The following is a 12656-nucleotide window of genomic DNA, read 5'->3' as shown; positions in this document are numbered from 1 at the left end:
AGTAAGTGAGTCTCATCCTCAGAGGACCTAAGGTTGGTACCAAAGAATTCTAAAGGAACCTGAGAAGTGGAATCCCTGTGCCCTGCCCCTGGTGAGAATGGACAGGGCTGGGTGGAAGTGGAACTAGCAGAAACAGGGAGAGAGACAGCCCTCTGCAGTGAAGGGTGAAGGAGGCTGGAGGAAGAGCCGGGCTGTGTCTGGGCCTGACTGTCAGCCCTTGGGCTGATGACCCTGGCAGGGTTGGCTTGGCAGCTCTCCACCTCCCCAGGTAATTTCCAGGAAACACTAAGCCATTGTTTCTCATCCACAGCTGGAGACTGTCTGGGGAGGAGCCCTCATATCTCAGGAGGGCAGAGAGGGCAGGGGGTGAACTGCATGTGGAAACATAGAGCTTGTCACACTGCCAAGGCCTCCTGGCTGTTCTGATGCAGCACCTAAGGCTGGGGTCTGGGCTTGTGCCCAGCCAGTGGGAGGAGAGTTGAGGGAGTCTGGAGAAGGGCAGCAAGTTTTTGGAGAGAACACAGAGATTTCTGGCCTGTGAATGGGAACAATCTCTAACTACATTCTGGGAACCTCTCTGTGCGTGGGGAAAGAGTATCTGCTGATGGTGGTGTCAGCCTTGCACAAATTTGCCAGTATGCATGGTCTCTTCCTCAGGCATGAGAGATTCAAATGAAGTCACCCCGTTTGTTTAGGGCAAATGTAAGGATTTTCCCTGGGCAAGGGACTGATGACTTAGTCAAATTCATACTCAGCAGATGTCATGACAATAAAAATCTAAGGGGATATCAATACATTTGTTACACTGGAAATTTCCTGTTGTGTAAGGTATTTGTTATAATAAGATTTAACATAGCTTTTTTTTTGGTGGGAGAGGGTGGAGTTTCACTTCATTGCCCAGGCTGGAGTGCAGTGGCACTGTCTCAGCCCACTGCAACCTCTGCCTCCCGGGTTCAAGAGATTCTCCTGCCTCAGCCTCCAGAGTAGCTGGGATTACAGGTGCCTGCCACCACACCCAGCTGACTTTTGTATTTTTGATAGAGAGGAGGTTTCACAATGTTAGCCAGGGTGGTCATGAACTCCTGACCTCAGGTCATGCCCCCGCCTTGGCCTTCCAAAGTGCTGGGATCACAGGTGTGAGCCACCACGCCCGGCCATAAGATTTAACATATCTTGATAAACCCTTTCTAAGCGTGTTGCCAAGTTGGATTTGAAGTTCAGAAGGACTGGATTCCAGTACTGCTTTATGAACTATATGACCTTAGGCAAGACTTACCTTGTCTTTAAGCTTCAGGTGTTCCATCCATAAAGTGGTGCTATAAAATATCTCAGTATGTTGGCCAGGCACAGTGGTTCACGCCTGTAATCCCAGCACTTTGGGAGGCCGAGGTGGGTGGATCACCTGAGGTCAGGAGTTCGAGACCAGCCTGGCCAACATGCTGAAACCCCGTCTCTACTAAAAATACAAAAAAATTAGCCAGGTGTAGTGGTGTGCACCTGTAATCCCAGCTACTCTGGAGGCTAAAGCAGGAGAATCACTTGAACCCAGGATGTGGAGGTTGCATTGAGCCGAGCTCATGCCATTGTACTTCAGCCTGGGTGACAAGAGCAAGACTCCATCTCAAAAAATAAATAAATAAATAAATAAATAAATAAATAATATCTTAGTATGTTGTGAAGTTGAAATGGGATATTGATTAGGAAAGTATTTCATAAGTTGTTAAATAAGTAGCTAAATGTTCATTTTAAGTAAAAACCCTTTTGGTAACATTAGCTAAGCATCACCATCCTCTAGGCCTTCCACAAGCTAGTCTCAATCAATGTAATGACTATTTTTCAACATTTCTCTTGACCCATCCCTTTACCAGATGAGTTTCCTTGCTCTTATATACAAGCACCACCATCTCCCTAGATCAGCTCTATACTGGAGGGCTCACCTGCTTAGATTACCATGGCCTGTTCTCTGTGCTTTACCAGCTTCAGAGATCTCAACTCAGTCTTTGAAGATATATTGGTCCACTCTGGACCCTAGTTTCCTCATCCATAAAATAGGGGAGCGGACTACATGATTTAGGTTCTCTTTCATCCCTGACATTCTGCAGTCCAGCCATGTTTCAGTGTGCAAACAGTAACCTAGAATCTGAGAAGATGAGAGCAATGCATATTGTCCAACCAATTATAAGTAATTGATTTAAAAAAGCAATTTAAAAGCATGAATTAAAAAATAAAATAAAAATAAAAGCATGAATTAATAATCTGTTCCTTGTGATATATAGGGCAACGTTTGTAGCAATATTTAAATGAACTAAAACATTTAAGTGAAATGTGATACCTGAGTCTTCATCATAACTGACTTTATCAAATTGTTACCATTTGTTGAGTGCTTGCTACATGCCAGACATGGTTAGAAATTACCTATTACAGTTACAATGAATTGAGTGTTTTGAGTATCTACTTTCTGATAGATGCTTAAAGCTGCTGCTAATCATACTACCCTGCAGATGTACAGATGGGGAAATTGAGGTTTAGAGAAGTTAAGTAAGTCACCCACGGTCATCCAGCCACTGTGTGGCGTAGCAGGGTTCAAGTCTAGGTGTGTGTAACAACAAAGCCTGTGACGTGATGGTTCCACCCAAGTCCTCTGTCTTGCGGTCACCACTGTGCTTCCTCTTAGGTTGTCAATCTGTTGTTACTACTCTCCTAGGACTGGTGGCTACCCCAGCTGTGTTTATGATACAGCTCTAGACTTGACCCTGAATTAGGAATTGGCCCTCTCTCTCTCTAGTTGAGGCAGCCAGCCTGAGAATTGTATGGGAAAAAAACCCTAGATTTTTATGGGAAACACCTCCCCCTAGATTTAGCACCTTTCCTCCTCTGGCGTGTTGGAGAAACCCAGTCTCGACTCCCTCCTCACTTCCCTCCCTGTGCACCTGCCCTCTCCTCTGGGTGCTAACCAAGGGTGAAAGTAAAACTAGAAATCCTTAACACTGTTTGCCAGGCTTTGGGCTTCAGCCACAGGAGGCAGATTGTGTTGATGGATGTAATTAGAAAACTGCAAACCTGCTTCTCAAATCCCAGGTCCCAAAGGAGTTGATAAACCAGGTTGGCTCATGTCTCATTTTCCTTTGCTGTGTCACACGGGGAAGGATTTAGAATAGAAGTATCCCCAGGCCTTTCAGTAATGGAAGCTCGAGTCAACCATGGATGCACCAGAGCCAGACGAGTGATGGCAACTGCCTTTGGCCCCAGGGGGTCCAGCAGGAGCTGCGGACGGCTGGGGCTGGTGACAGTCTTCACTTGATAAGAGTCTGGGATCCTACTGGCAACCATGTCACCGCAGCCCCTCCTGTCAGCAGTGCTTCCTGTTCCCTCTCCCCTTGGAAGACCTGTTCCAGCTGAATGGCTTAGGCTCACATGGAAAGGAGGAGACACACAGAAGCGCCTTCCTTCTTCCCTCTCCTCCAATCAGTCAGGTGTTAGTTGAGTCACAGAGCTAATGTTTTCCCTGGGGAAACAGGCCATGGGACCTGGTGCCTCCCCTAAACTGCATAGAGAGGAGCAGGGGCCACATTTAGAAGCCAGGTCTGCGCAGCTTCTCTCACAGTTCACTTGTGCCCATGACCTCAGAATCTAAGGGTCTTCCTAGCAAAGTATCCTCTGGGGTTGTCCCTTAAGATCATCCCCACAGGACCAGCTCCCTGCAGAAAGCAGACAGGCAGTGTGTATTTCAGGCCATTTTAGACAGAAGGAATGGGATCTACAGTCTGCAGGTAGAGAACCTGCTCACAGCCTGCTCCAGGGAAGCGTGTGATCTGCAGAATCATGAGGTGCATTTCCTTCCTGCACCTTCTTTTCCCAAGTGGGCTTTCCTAGGCTTTGCACAGACCACTGTTGGAGAGGAGGGCAAGGCAGACTCCTGCCACAGAGAGGTGACCCTTTTTACTCCCTCTCCTTTCTGGGTCTCCTCTCAGTCCTGTGACCCTACAGCACCAATAGCACACCCTACTGCCATGGGCTGCCCAAACCCACTTGCTAGCCCTCTCCCCGGCTTCCCTCCCTGTCCCCTGCAAGATTTCTGTTTCAAAATAACTCAAATTACCAAATGCTGATAGAATTGAGGGAGTGGGAGGGAGAGGAAGAATGAAGTGATTGACAGACAGGGAGTATATTCCATTTACCTTATGAGCAAATGATACTCCCCAACATCCTGCCCCATTAATTTTGCTGTTAATATTTGCCATTCTGCTAAGGGATTAAATGAGTTCTAAGCCACCTTAAGTACTTAGTCTAATGCCTGACAGTAAGTGCTGAGTACATGGCAACTATTATTGGTTCTCGCTTCTTCTCCTTTTTCCCCTGGGATTTTCCCTTAGCTCTTCCAGCCCCAGCTCTTCTCTGGACAGACATCCAATCAGAGGGCTCCACCTGGGAGGTGGCCAGAAGCAGAGGAGCTAGAATCATTGCACAGGTGTGGGTCGGGACTGACCCAGCCCTCAGAGTCTTCCTAGTCTATGCCACTGTCTCACAGGTGTGCCTCGAGGACCAGGTGTGCCTGCCTGATTTGCCTGCCTGGCGGGCAGCCCTGTGCAGGGAGCCCCAACAGAAGTCTTTTCGGTTGGATAAGCTTTGCCCCCTCTCCTGGGGTCCTGCAGCAGCTCGTCCCTGCCTGGGCTTGGCTCCCCCTGCTGGAAACTTTCCTACCTGCCCACATGTCTTGTGGAGAGCTGGTGGCAGTCTTAGAGAAAGGTGCACTAGGACAGGAAATGCCCAGAGAGACCCTTCAGGCCGTGTAGAGAGGACCAGAAAAGGAAGGTGGTTTTCCTGAGATCACACAGCTGGTTTGGGTGGCAGCACCATAATAAGCATGAGAGTCGCTGACTCTTCTGTGCTATCTCACACTCCAGTGCCATCCGGATTTCTCCTGTGCCCCCTACTTTGAGCAAGGTTGCCTTTATTCTCTGAGCCTCTGACAGAAACTTTAAAATCATAAAAGCAATAACACTATTAGCGATAGCAGCCATCATAGATTCAGCTCCTATTCTGTGTGAGAGACTAGGCTGAGGCCGCTTTTTATGCACGTTGCTGACCCTCGTAAGAATCTTGCAGGTAGGAGGGTATTAGCAGTAGCCCCATTTTGCAGATGAATCAACTAAGATTTTGAGAGATTGTCAATTGCCTCAAGCCACCCTCCTAGGGATTGGAAGCCATGAGCTCGGTTCTTGTTCCCTGAGTCGATTTCCTGGGCTTCGGTGGGCTAACGGTTGTGAGGCTTCCCCTACCTGAGTACTCACACCTCATCTCATAGGGTTTAAAACACAAGGCACAGTTCTGCTTGGCAGAATGGAGTGGGGAGCATGGTATTTGAGAAGGAGACAGTGGTGGTAGGAGTTCAATAAGTATGCTTGATACCCCAAACTTAATCCTGAGGGGGTGAAACCTAAGAATGAAGTGAGTGAACTTTAGGATTATAGCTGGAGTGTGCGTTTTGCTAATTTAGTTGTAAGCAGGGCTCTGGTTCTGGCTTTAATTTCTTTTGCATATGACTTGTATTGCAGAAAACTTCTCTCAGCCTGTTCCCATCAAATCCCAAATAAACCAAGAATTCCAGCAGGAAGAGAACAACTCCAGGAAACCAGGCCTTGCTCCTTCACACTGTGTGTGAGGTTAGGTGTGTGGATTTGATTAGATCTGTGTGCATGTGTCTGTGTGTTGTTGTTGTTGTTGTCATCCCCTTTTAAGAAAATTTAAAAATAACTTTCTGCCAAAGATGTGGGCACCAGGGTTGTGTTGCTGAGCAGACATGCTCCTCCCACCCATGGTCTGCTGCTCTGCTGATGTGGCCCAGCTGATGTGGGCAGCTTGTCTGCCTGCAGAAGCCCAGCCTCTCCTTTAATGTGTCTTGCAAGAGGAAAGGCCCAGGAAGCCATGGGGAGGGAGAGTCTGCCTGGTGGCTCAGGGAAGAATTCAGCTGTTGGGACAAGAGTGGGCTGGCTTTGCGTGCTTTCATGTGGGAACCCAGGGACCTGCATCCAAGTCACTCAAGGATGCCAGCAGGAAGCCCTGAGATTGTACCCAGGGCAGGCTATGATTGTGCCCATTTCACAGCTGGGAAGACTGAGAAACAAAGAGTAGAAAGGATGCAAATCAAAACCATCATGAGGTACCATCTCACATCAGTCAGAATGGCTTTTGTTTAAAAGTCCAAAATAACAGATGTTGGCAAGGCTGTGGAGAAAAAAAGAAAGACACTTATACATTGTTGGTGAGAATGTAGATTAGTCCAGCCACTGGGGCAATTTGGAGATTCCTCAGAGAACTAGGAGTTGAACTACCGTTAGACCCAGCAATCTCATTACTGGGCATATAGTCAAAGAAAAATAAATCATTCTATCACAAGGACACATACATCTGTATGTTCTTCACAGTGTTATTCCCAATAGCAAAGACATGGAATCAAACTAGGTGCCTATCAATGGTGGAGCAGATAAAGAAAATGTGGCACATATACACCATAGACTATTATGCAGCCATAAAAAAGAATGAAATCATGTCCTTTGCAGCAACATGGGTATAGCTGGAGGCCATTATCCTGAGCAAACTAACACAGAAACAGAAAAACAAATACCACATGTTCTCACTTATAAGTGGAAGCTAAACATGAGGTATACATGAACATAAAAACAGAACAATAGACACTCTAGGGATTGCTAGAGGAGGGAAAAGGGAGGGGAGCAAGGGCTGAAAAACTATCTATTGGGTACTATGCTCCCTACCTGGGTGATGGGTTTAATCATACCCCAAGCCTCAGTATCATGTAATCTACCTTTGTAATAAACCTGCACATGCACTCCCTTACTCTAGAATAAAAATTTTTTTTAAAGGGAAAATAAAGTAAAAGTTAAAAAATAAAGAAAACCACTTTTCCCTTTCTCCTTGTGTATTTTAAGAAGGACAGAAATGAGAGTAGATGGTAACAGAGAGAATAGGGAGATAGGCTAATGTGGTGGTTCTCAAAATGTGCCCTGGGTGTCCCTGAGACTCTTCCAGGGGCCCTTGAGGTCCAAATTATTTTTGTAAGAAAACATCATTTGCTTTATTTCACTCTTATTCTCTTTCAAGCATACAGTGGAGTTTTCTAGTAGCTGTGATGCCACAATAGATTGGATGCAAAAGCAGATGTGAAAATTTAGCTGTTTTCTACTAGCCAGACATTAAAGAAATTTGCAAAAAGGAGCAACTCTTCTCATTAAGTTCTTTTTTGTCTTAGAAAATATATTTTTCTCTTAAAATGTTATTTATGTTAGCCTATAATGGGCTTATTGATGTTTTAAAATGAATTAATATTTCCCAGTTTTAATTTCCGATACTGTAAATATTGACAGCAATAACTCACAAACAAAAGCTCTCTGGGGGCCCTCAATACATTTTAGAAGCATAAAGGGGCCCACCCTGAGACAAAAATGTTTGAGAACTACTGGGAAAGCAGGTAGGGGGTCTCCTAGGTGTTAAAAGAATACCAGCTCTTCAAGAATCAGATATGATTCAAGGGAAAACTTAAATTCATGTCATTGCGGATTCGGATGTCCACAGTCTGCCCCAAGGTGTGAGTTGCATAGGATGTTCCTTTGGAACTATGAAAATACCTTCTCTCGCTGGAGGAAAAGGTCTGGACAGGGCATCACCTTGCTGCCTCATTTTAGAGGAGTGCTCCAAGGATCATTCCTGAAGCTCTCCAGGGCTCTGGACCAGCGAGGCAAAGTCGTGCTCAACATGAACACAGTCTGTGGAGTCTGGCCCTCATCAGCGCAATTCCTTATGAGAAACACAGCACAGGAGTTCTCCATCCATCTGCTTGCTGGGCTTGCATCCTGCTCTAGGGATCATAAACAGTGTTTCTTCTGCTTATTGAAGAAAGAGCTGGGTCTCAGGAGGAAATATCTTATGAGCCCTGGGTGGTAATCTCAGGCCAGATGTGCCAAGGGGTTGGAGTGGCATTCCAGGCCAGATGTGGAATTGGGAGAGTGCCCAGCCCCTCCGAGGGCTCAGCTCTCTGCTTGACAGGGTCCTCCCTTTGCTCCACACTCAGATTAGAATCTGCAGCTCTGAACAAGTAAAAATAAAAACCTGTGAGCTTCCACCCCTGGCTCCCCCAGGACTCCATTGAGAGCCTCTGCAGTGGCAGCCAGAGGTTTCAAAGGTCACCCCAGCTGGGCGGATTAGAACAACAGATCTCCCGGACCGGGTGAAGTTGGCTGCTCAGAGGAAGGCAAGTTGCAACATCTGCGAGCAGAGTCAGAACAAAAGCCCCTTAACTTTTTCGGTCTGGCCCTGGGCTCTGTGGCGCCCGGCACTCCTTCGCTCTCCATTCTTGGCTGGACCTTGGACAGGAACCTCTGCAGTATGGTGGTGGTGAAGTGTGGCTGCCTCGCATCCTGACTCATGTGAGAGCTGCCGGGGAAGAAGCCGCGGTAAGGTGTGTCCCGTTCACTGGTGTGTGGCCCTGCCCAGCTTTGCTCTGGTAGGTCACAGCAAGTCAGCCTGGCACAGTCGAGGAGCAGCGCACTCCGGAATTAGGAGTGATTAGAGAACTTGTCAGGATTTGAATGCATTGCAGAGAGGATTAAGGTGGGAGAGCGGAGCTGTCAGTGCCTGGGGCACTTGCACGTGGGTGGTTTTGCTGCCTCTGATGTGTGCCATTGTTGGAGGTAGGGTTCACGGTGGACTGCGGAGCCTGCTTGGGAGCCCCTCCCTCTAGGGAAGGTATGGTATTTCCAAGATGCCCGGCAAACTGACCAGGTGCTTCAAGACAATGATCATTTAAAATGTGTACACTTTGGGTAGGGAAGGGGACAACTGGTTTCTCTAAACTTGTTCTGTGGTATTACTTGAGCCCTGATTTTTTAAACTTTTTTTCTGAGTCATTTGCCTTATAGTTGCCTTCTCTTTTCGCTATAGTTGAAAGTGTTCCTTTCTGGGTTCAAGAGACAATTTAAAGTGCTTTTGATCAAATTAAAGTCCAATTAACTCAATGCTGCTTCAAATATTTAATAAATTATGTTACTTATGAAAGCCTCATTTAGAGGTGGGCGTTGGCCCAAGCATCATGGGGTGAGGGGTAAGGGGGGTAAGGGGGAGTTTCCAGCTCTTGAAGCACTGCTCTTTTTGACCCTCTCCCCTGTTTTTTTTTACTTCTCTGTGTTTCCCCTTTGATCTGTGTTTAGCTTGTATTGAATAAGACCCCCTAGCTGGGTATGTTTGATTCTAGCCACTGAGCATTGCTCTGCATTAGAGAAATTATTGCAGGAATCACCCAACCTCTCTGGTTTTCTGGATTGGAATATAGTCCAGAGGCTTGACAAGGGATTAGGGAGGAACAAGGTTTGGTCTAATTTACTTTGTTATTAATATTTTTTTCTGATAGAGCATTCCACATATGTCAGTAACCATTAATTGTGTGGCAGGAATCTGTTTATGCTGATGATGGCAGTGGGTGGGGCGATGGGCTGAGGGTGAGCAGAGCTGTTTGGTGTGGCTGGGCTCTGGTCCTGCCCGCATGATAGTTGAGTAACTCTTCCCCACAAAACCGCTTTGCAAGGGACTAGATGTTCCCTTGCTGTATTGATTTGCCTGTTCCTTTTCTAACCTGAAGCCAGACCTCTCCTAGGGATGGATGACTCCCGTCTAATGTGCTGTTGGGATCAAGCAGGTGCATTTTGATGAGAACATCTGGGGCCTTCAGGAGATTTCCATGGACCTCTGATTTTAGATGAAGAGGACTTGCACAGAGGGTCCTGAGCCACTCCTGCCTTCCAGGAGGATCTCACCACTCCTAGCTTCCAGCTCCCCTGAAAGCAAAGGTAGAGAAGAGTCTTGTGTCTTCAAAGCCAGGCCTGACAGCAGAAGGGGGAGGCACATGCTCTGCTCCTCTTCCTCTGTACAACTCCCAACCCTCTGCCTATTGCATCTCTCATTACTGGGGATGGCAAGAAATACCTCATTTGAGATGTGGGGGCCTCCGAGAAGCCAGCAGATTTTGACTTTGTAATCAGACCTTGGTTTGGTTTTCACTTTTTAGCTGTGTGACCTTAGACAGGAGTAGTTGGCTTTCTGAGCCTCTGTGTCTTCATTTGTGAAGGGGTGATCATTAGAAGTGCTCTTTCTGATTGAGATGGGCGCCCAGCATGATGTCAGCATGTACACCTTGCTTATTAAATGGTGCTGCTAGTACAGACACAAAGGTGCTGCAGGAAGCTGCCCATGGGCCTCAGGCCCTCCTCCCCACCTTCCCAGGGAATTCTGCCATCTGCTTCCTGCTACTGTTTTCCAGTCATCTCACTCAGAGACCCTTGCCTGAAGATAACTGGGGCTTCTTGCTGTCTTTGGTGAAAGGGTCTATATCTATATTCAGGGTGGAGAGCCGGGCATCCCTTTGGGAACTGGATGATAATGATGTTGACGGCCGCTGCTATTGAATGCCTTTTATGCTATATTATGGGTGTTACATACACTCTCATTCAAACCTTCCCTTCAACTTTATGAGGCTGATATGATCATTCCATTTGACAGAGAAAGAGACTGAAGCCAAGAGAGTTGGAGCACCCTGCCTAGCTCACAGCTGGAAAGTGGCTGTGTCCCCGGGTTTGTGGCAGGGTCACAAAAGTCTGATCCTCATGATACCTGTCCCCACCTTCATCCCAAGTCTCCACCTGATCCTGGCTGCACAGTGTATCTGTCACTTCACCTCTGTGGCAGAGGAGGAGGGCACAGGGAGCAGTGTTCTTACTGGGGTAGATATGTGGAATATCAGATGCCCATTCCTTCCCCAGCCCTGTGTTTCTGCGGTCTCCACACAAACACAGAACACACATGCCCCACTCATGTAACTGTTTGCTGCTGTATATCAAGTCTCTAGCTTGGCCCATGGTAGATATTTAGTAAATATATTTTAATTGAGTGAATGAATATATCTTGATGCTTGCCATTAAAATTGTAGTATGACTGCTTTTAAATGGTTCTACAAACATACACTATATGCTATAAATGCTATAGATGCTATAAATATGGCAAAATGTTAATTGTTAAATCTAGGTGATAGGTATTTGGGGTGCTCATTTTATCATTCAAGTCTACTGTTCTGTATGTTTGAAATTTTCCATAATAATTTTTTAAATTGAAAATTTCTATATCATCAAATTCTTATCATTATTTTCCCTGTAAATATGTACCCATAAAACCACCTGGTATTCCACTGTATTTGACCAGTTCTCACTGTTGGATTTTTTAAAATATGGTCTACCTTCTGTCATAAATGATGCAAATAGTGTTCTTATAAATAAATTTTGGGCTGTATCTCTGATTCTTTCCCAATAATATATTTCTAAATGTAGGATTATTGGGAAAAGACATGGACATATTTTTTAGAATCTTTTTACCAAATTGCTTTCCAGAAAGACTACACCAGTTTTTATTCCCCACAGAGAGTATGAACATGCCCATCTCATCATGGTCTCACCAGCAGTATATGTTATGTTTCTTTTTAAGTGTCATTTAAATGAAATGTTTTGGTTCATTTTTTAAAAGTAACAGCTTATTCTTAATTTGCACTCTTGGATTATTGTTGGAGCCAAGCAGTGTTCAGTGGTACATCTTCTGTGCACTGTTCCGGTCATATCATCCGCCCATTGAGCTGTTGGGCTGCTTTCTTCTGATATGTAAAGACCTTTGTTTTGTGCAAACATTTTATTCCAGGTTATCACCCATCTTTTAATCTTGTTGATAGTATTACAGAATATTTTAATTTTATACATTTGTGGTAGTGGCTCTCAACTTTTCCCCTTGTTATCCCAACTTTTACTTTTCCTTTCCCATCAGCCAATTTGACTGCTTACAGGAGGCAAGAGGGCCTAGTGGTTAAGAATAGTGGCTCTGGCGCCAGGTGCTGGGGTTCAAATGCCTGTTCTGCCCCCCTACTAAATGCATGAACTTGGACAAATTTCTCAATCTCACTGTGCCTCAGGTGTCTAATCCATAAAATGGGGATACCAAGATTATCTGTCTTATAGTGCTGTTGTAAGGAGCAAATGAGCTATTTATTATTTATAAAGGGCTTGGAAGAGTTCCCCACATCTAGTAAGTGCTACACAAGTGTTTGCTTTTATTGTTACCTACTGCAGGGAACCTGTGAGTCTTACCATTCGGAAAGGAATTTTGTTTGCAAAGCTAATATCTTATCAGTGAAAGAGAAAGCTGGGTTTATCAAGCAGGGGATGTGCCCTATTACAAATGAGCCTAGTCCCTTTGCTGCTTTCACTTGAACTTCACAAGAGATATCCCCATTTTATTTTTGTTAGAGATTATTAAATTTAAACAAACTAATTACATGCCCCAGAGAGCATTGTTCATTTGTGTCAGCTTACCTGACTCACAGCATAGGACTTAAGTGTGTGACCAGACAGCCAAAGAAAATGAACAGAAAAGCAAATCTAGGAATATGGCTTCTCTTCAGTTCAGCAGATGTGTGTCCCATGTCTGGGCCGGTCACCAGGGATTTTGTGGTAAGAAGTGATCATCAGCCTGGAGCTGTCCCCACCTGCACTTGGAACCTGGGACAGGGACACTTAGGATGTATTCCAGGTGGTGGCAATGGTTGTCCAATG

At 45.7% G+C, this 12656-nt stretch overlaps 1 protein-coding gene across 9 annotated transcripts in view; it reads left to right on the top strand.

The window, feature by feature from the left end:
• MYLK (myosin light chain kinase) overlaps positions 1-12656 on the top strand; it is a 280357-nt gene that overhangs the window by 81339 nt on the left and 186362 nt on the right. Inside the window, exon 1 of one of the 9 annotated variants that reach the window (XM_054480910.2) lies at positions 8293-8468. The exons of 7 other annotated variants lie outside the window; for them this stretch is intronic. The gene's annotated coding sequence lies outside the window, so the exon portion shown is untranslated. Of the gene's footprint in view, positions 1-8292; positions 8474-12656 lie in introns of those variants that run through there. One more of the 9 variants, XM_063661674.1, reaches the window with a different exon arrangement.

Source organism: Pongo pygmaeus, chromosome 2 (assembly GCF_028885625.2).
Source record: "Pongo pygmaeus isolate AG05252 chromosome 2, NHGRI_mPonPyg2-v2.0_pri, whole genome shotgun sequence".
Lineage (NCBI taxonomy): Eukaryota > Metazoa > Chordata > Mammalia > Primates > Hominidae > Pongo > Pongo pygmaeus.
The sequence above is the reverse complement of the archived record's forward strand: the minus strand, read 5'-3'. Positions and strand labels throughout refer to the sequence as shown.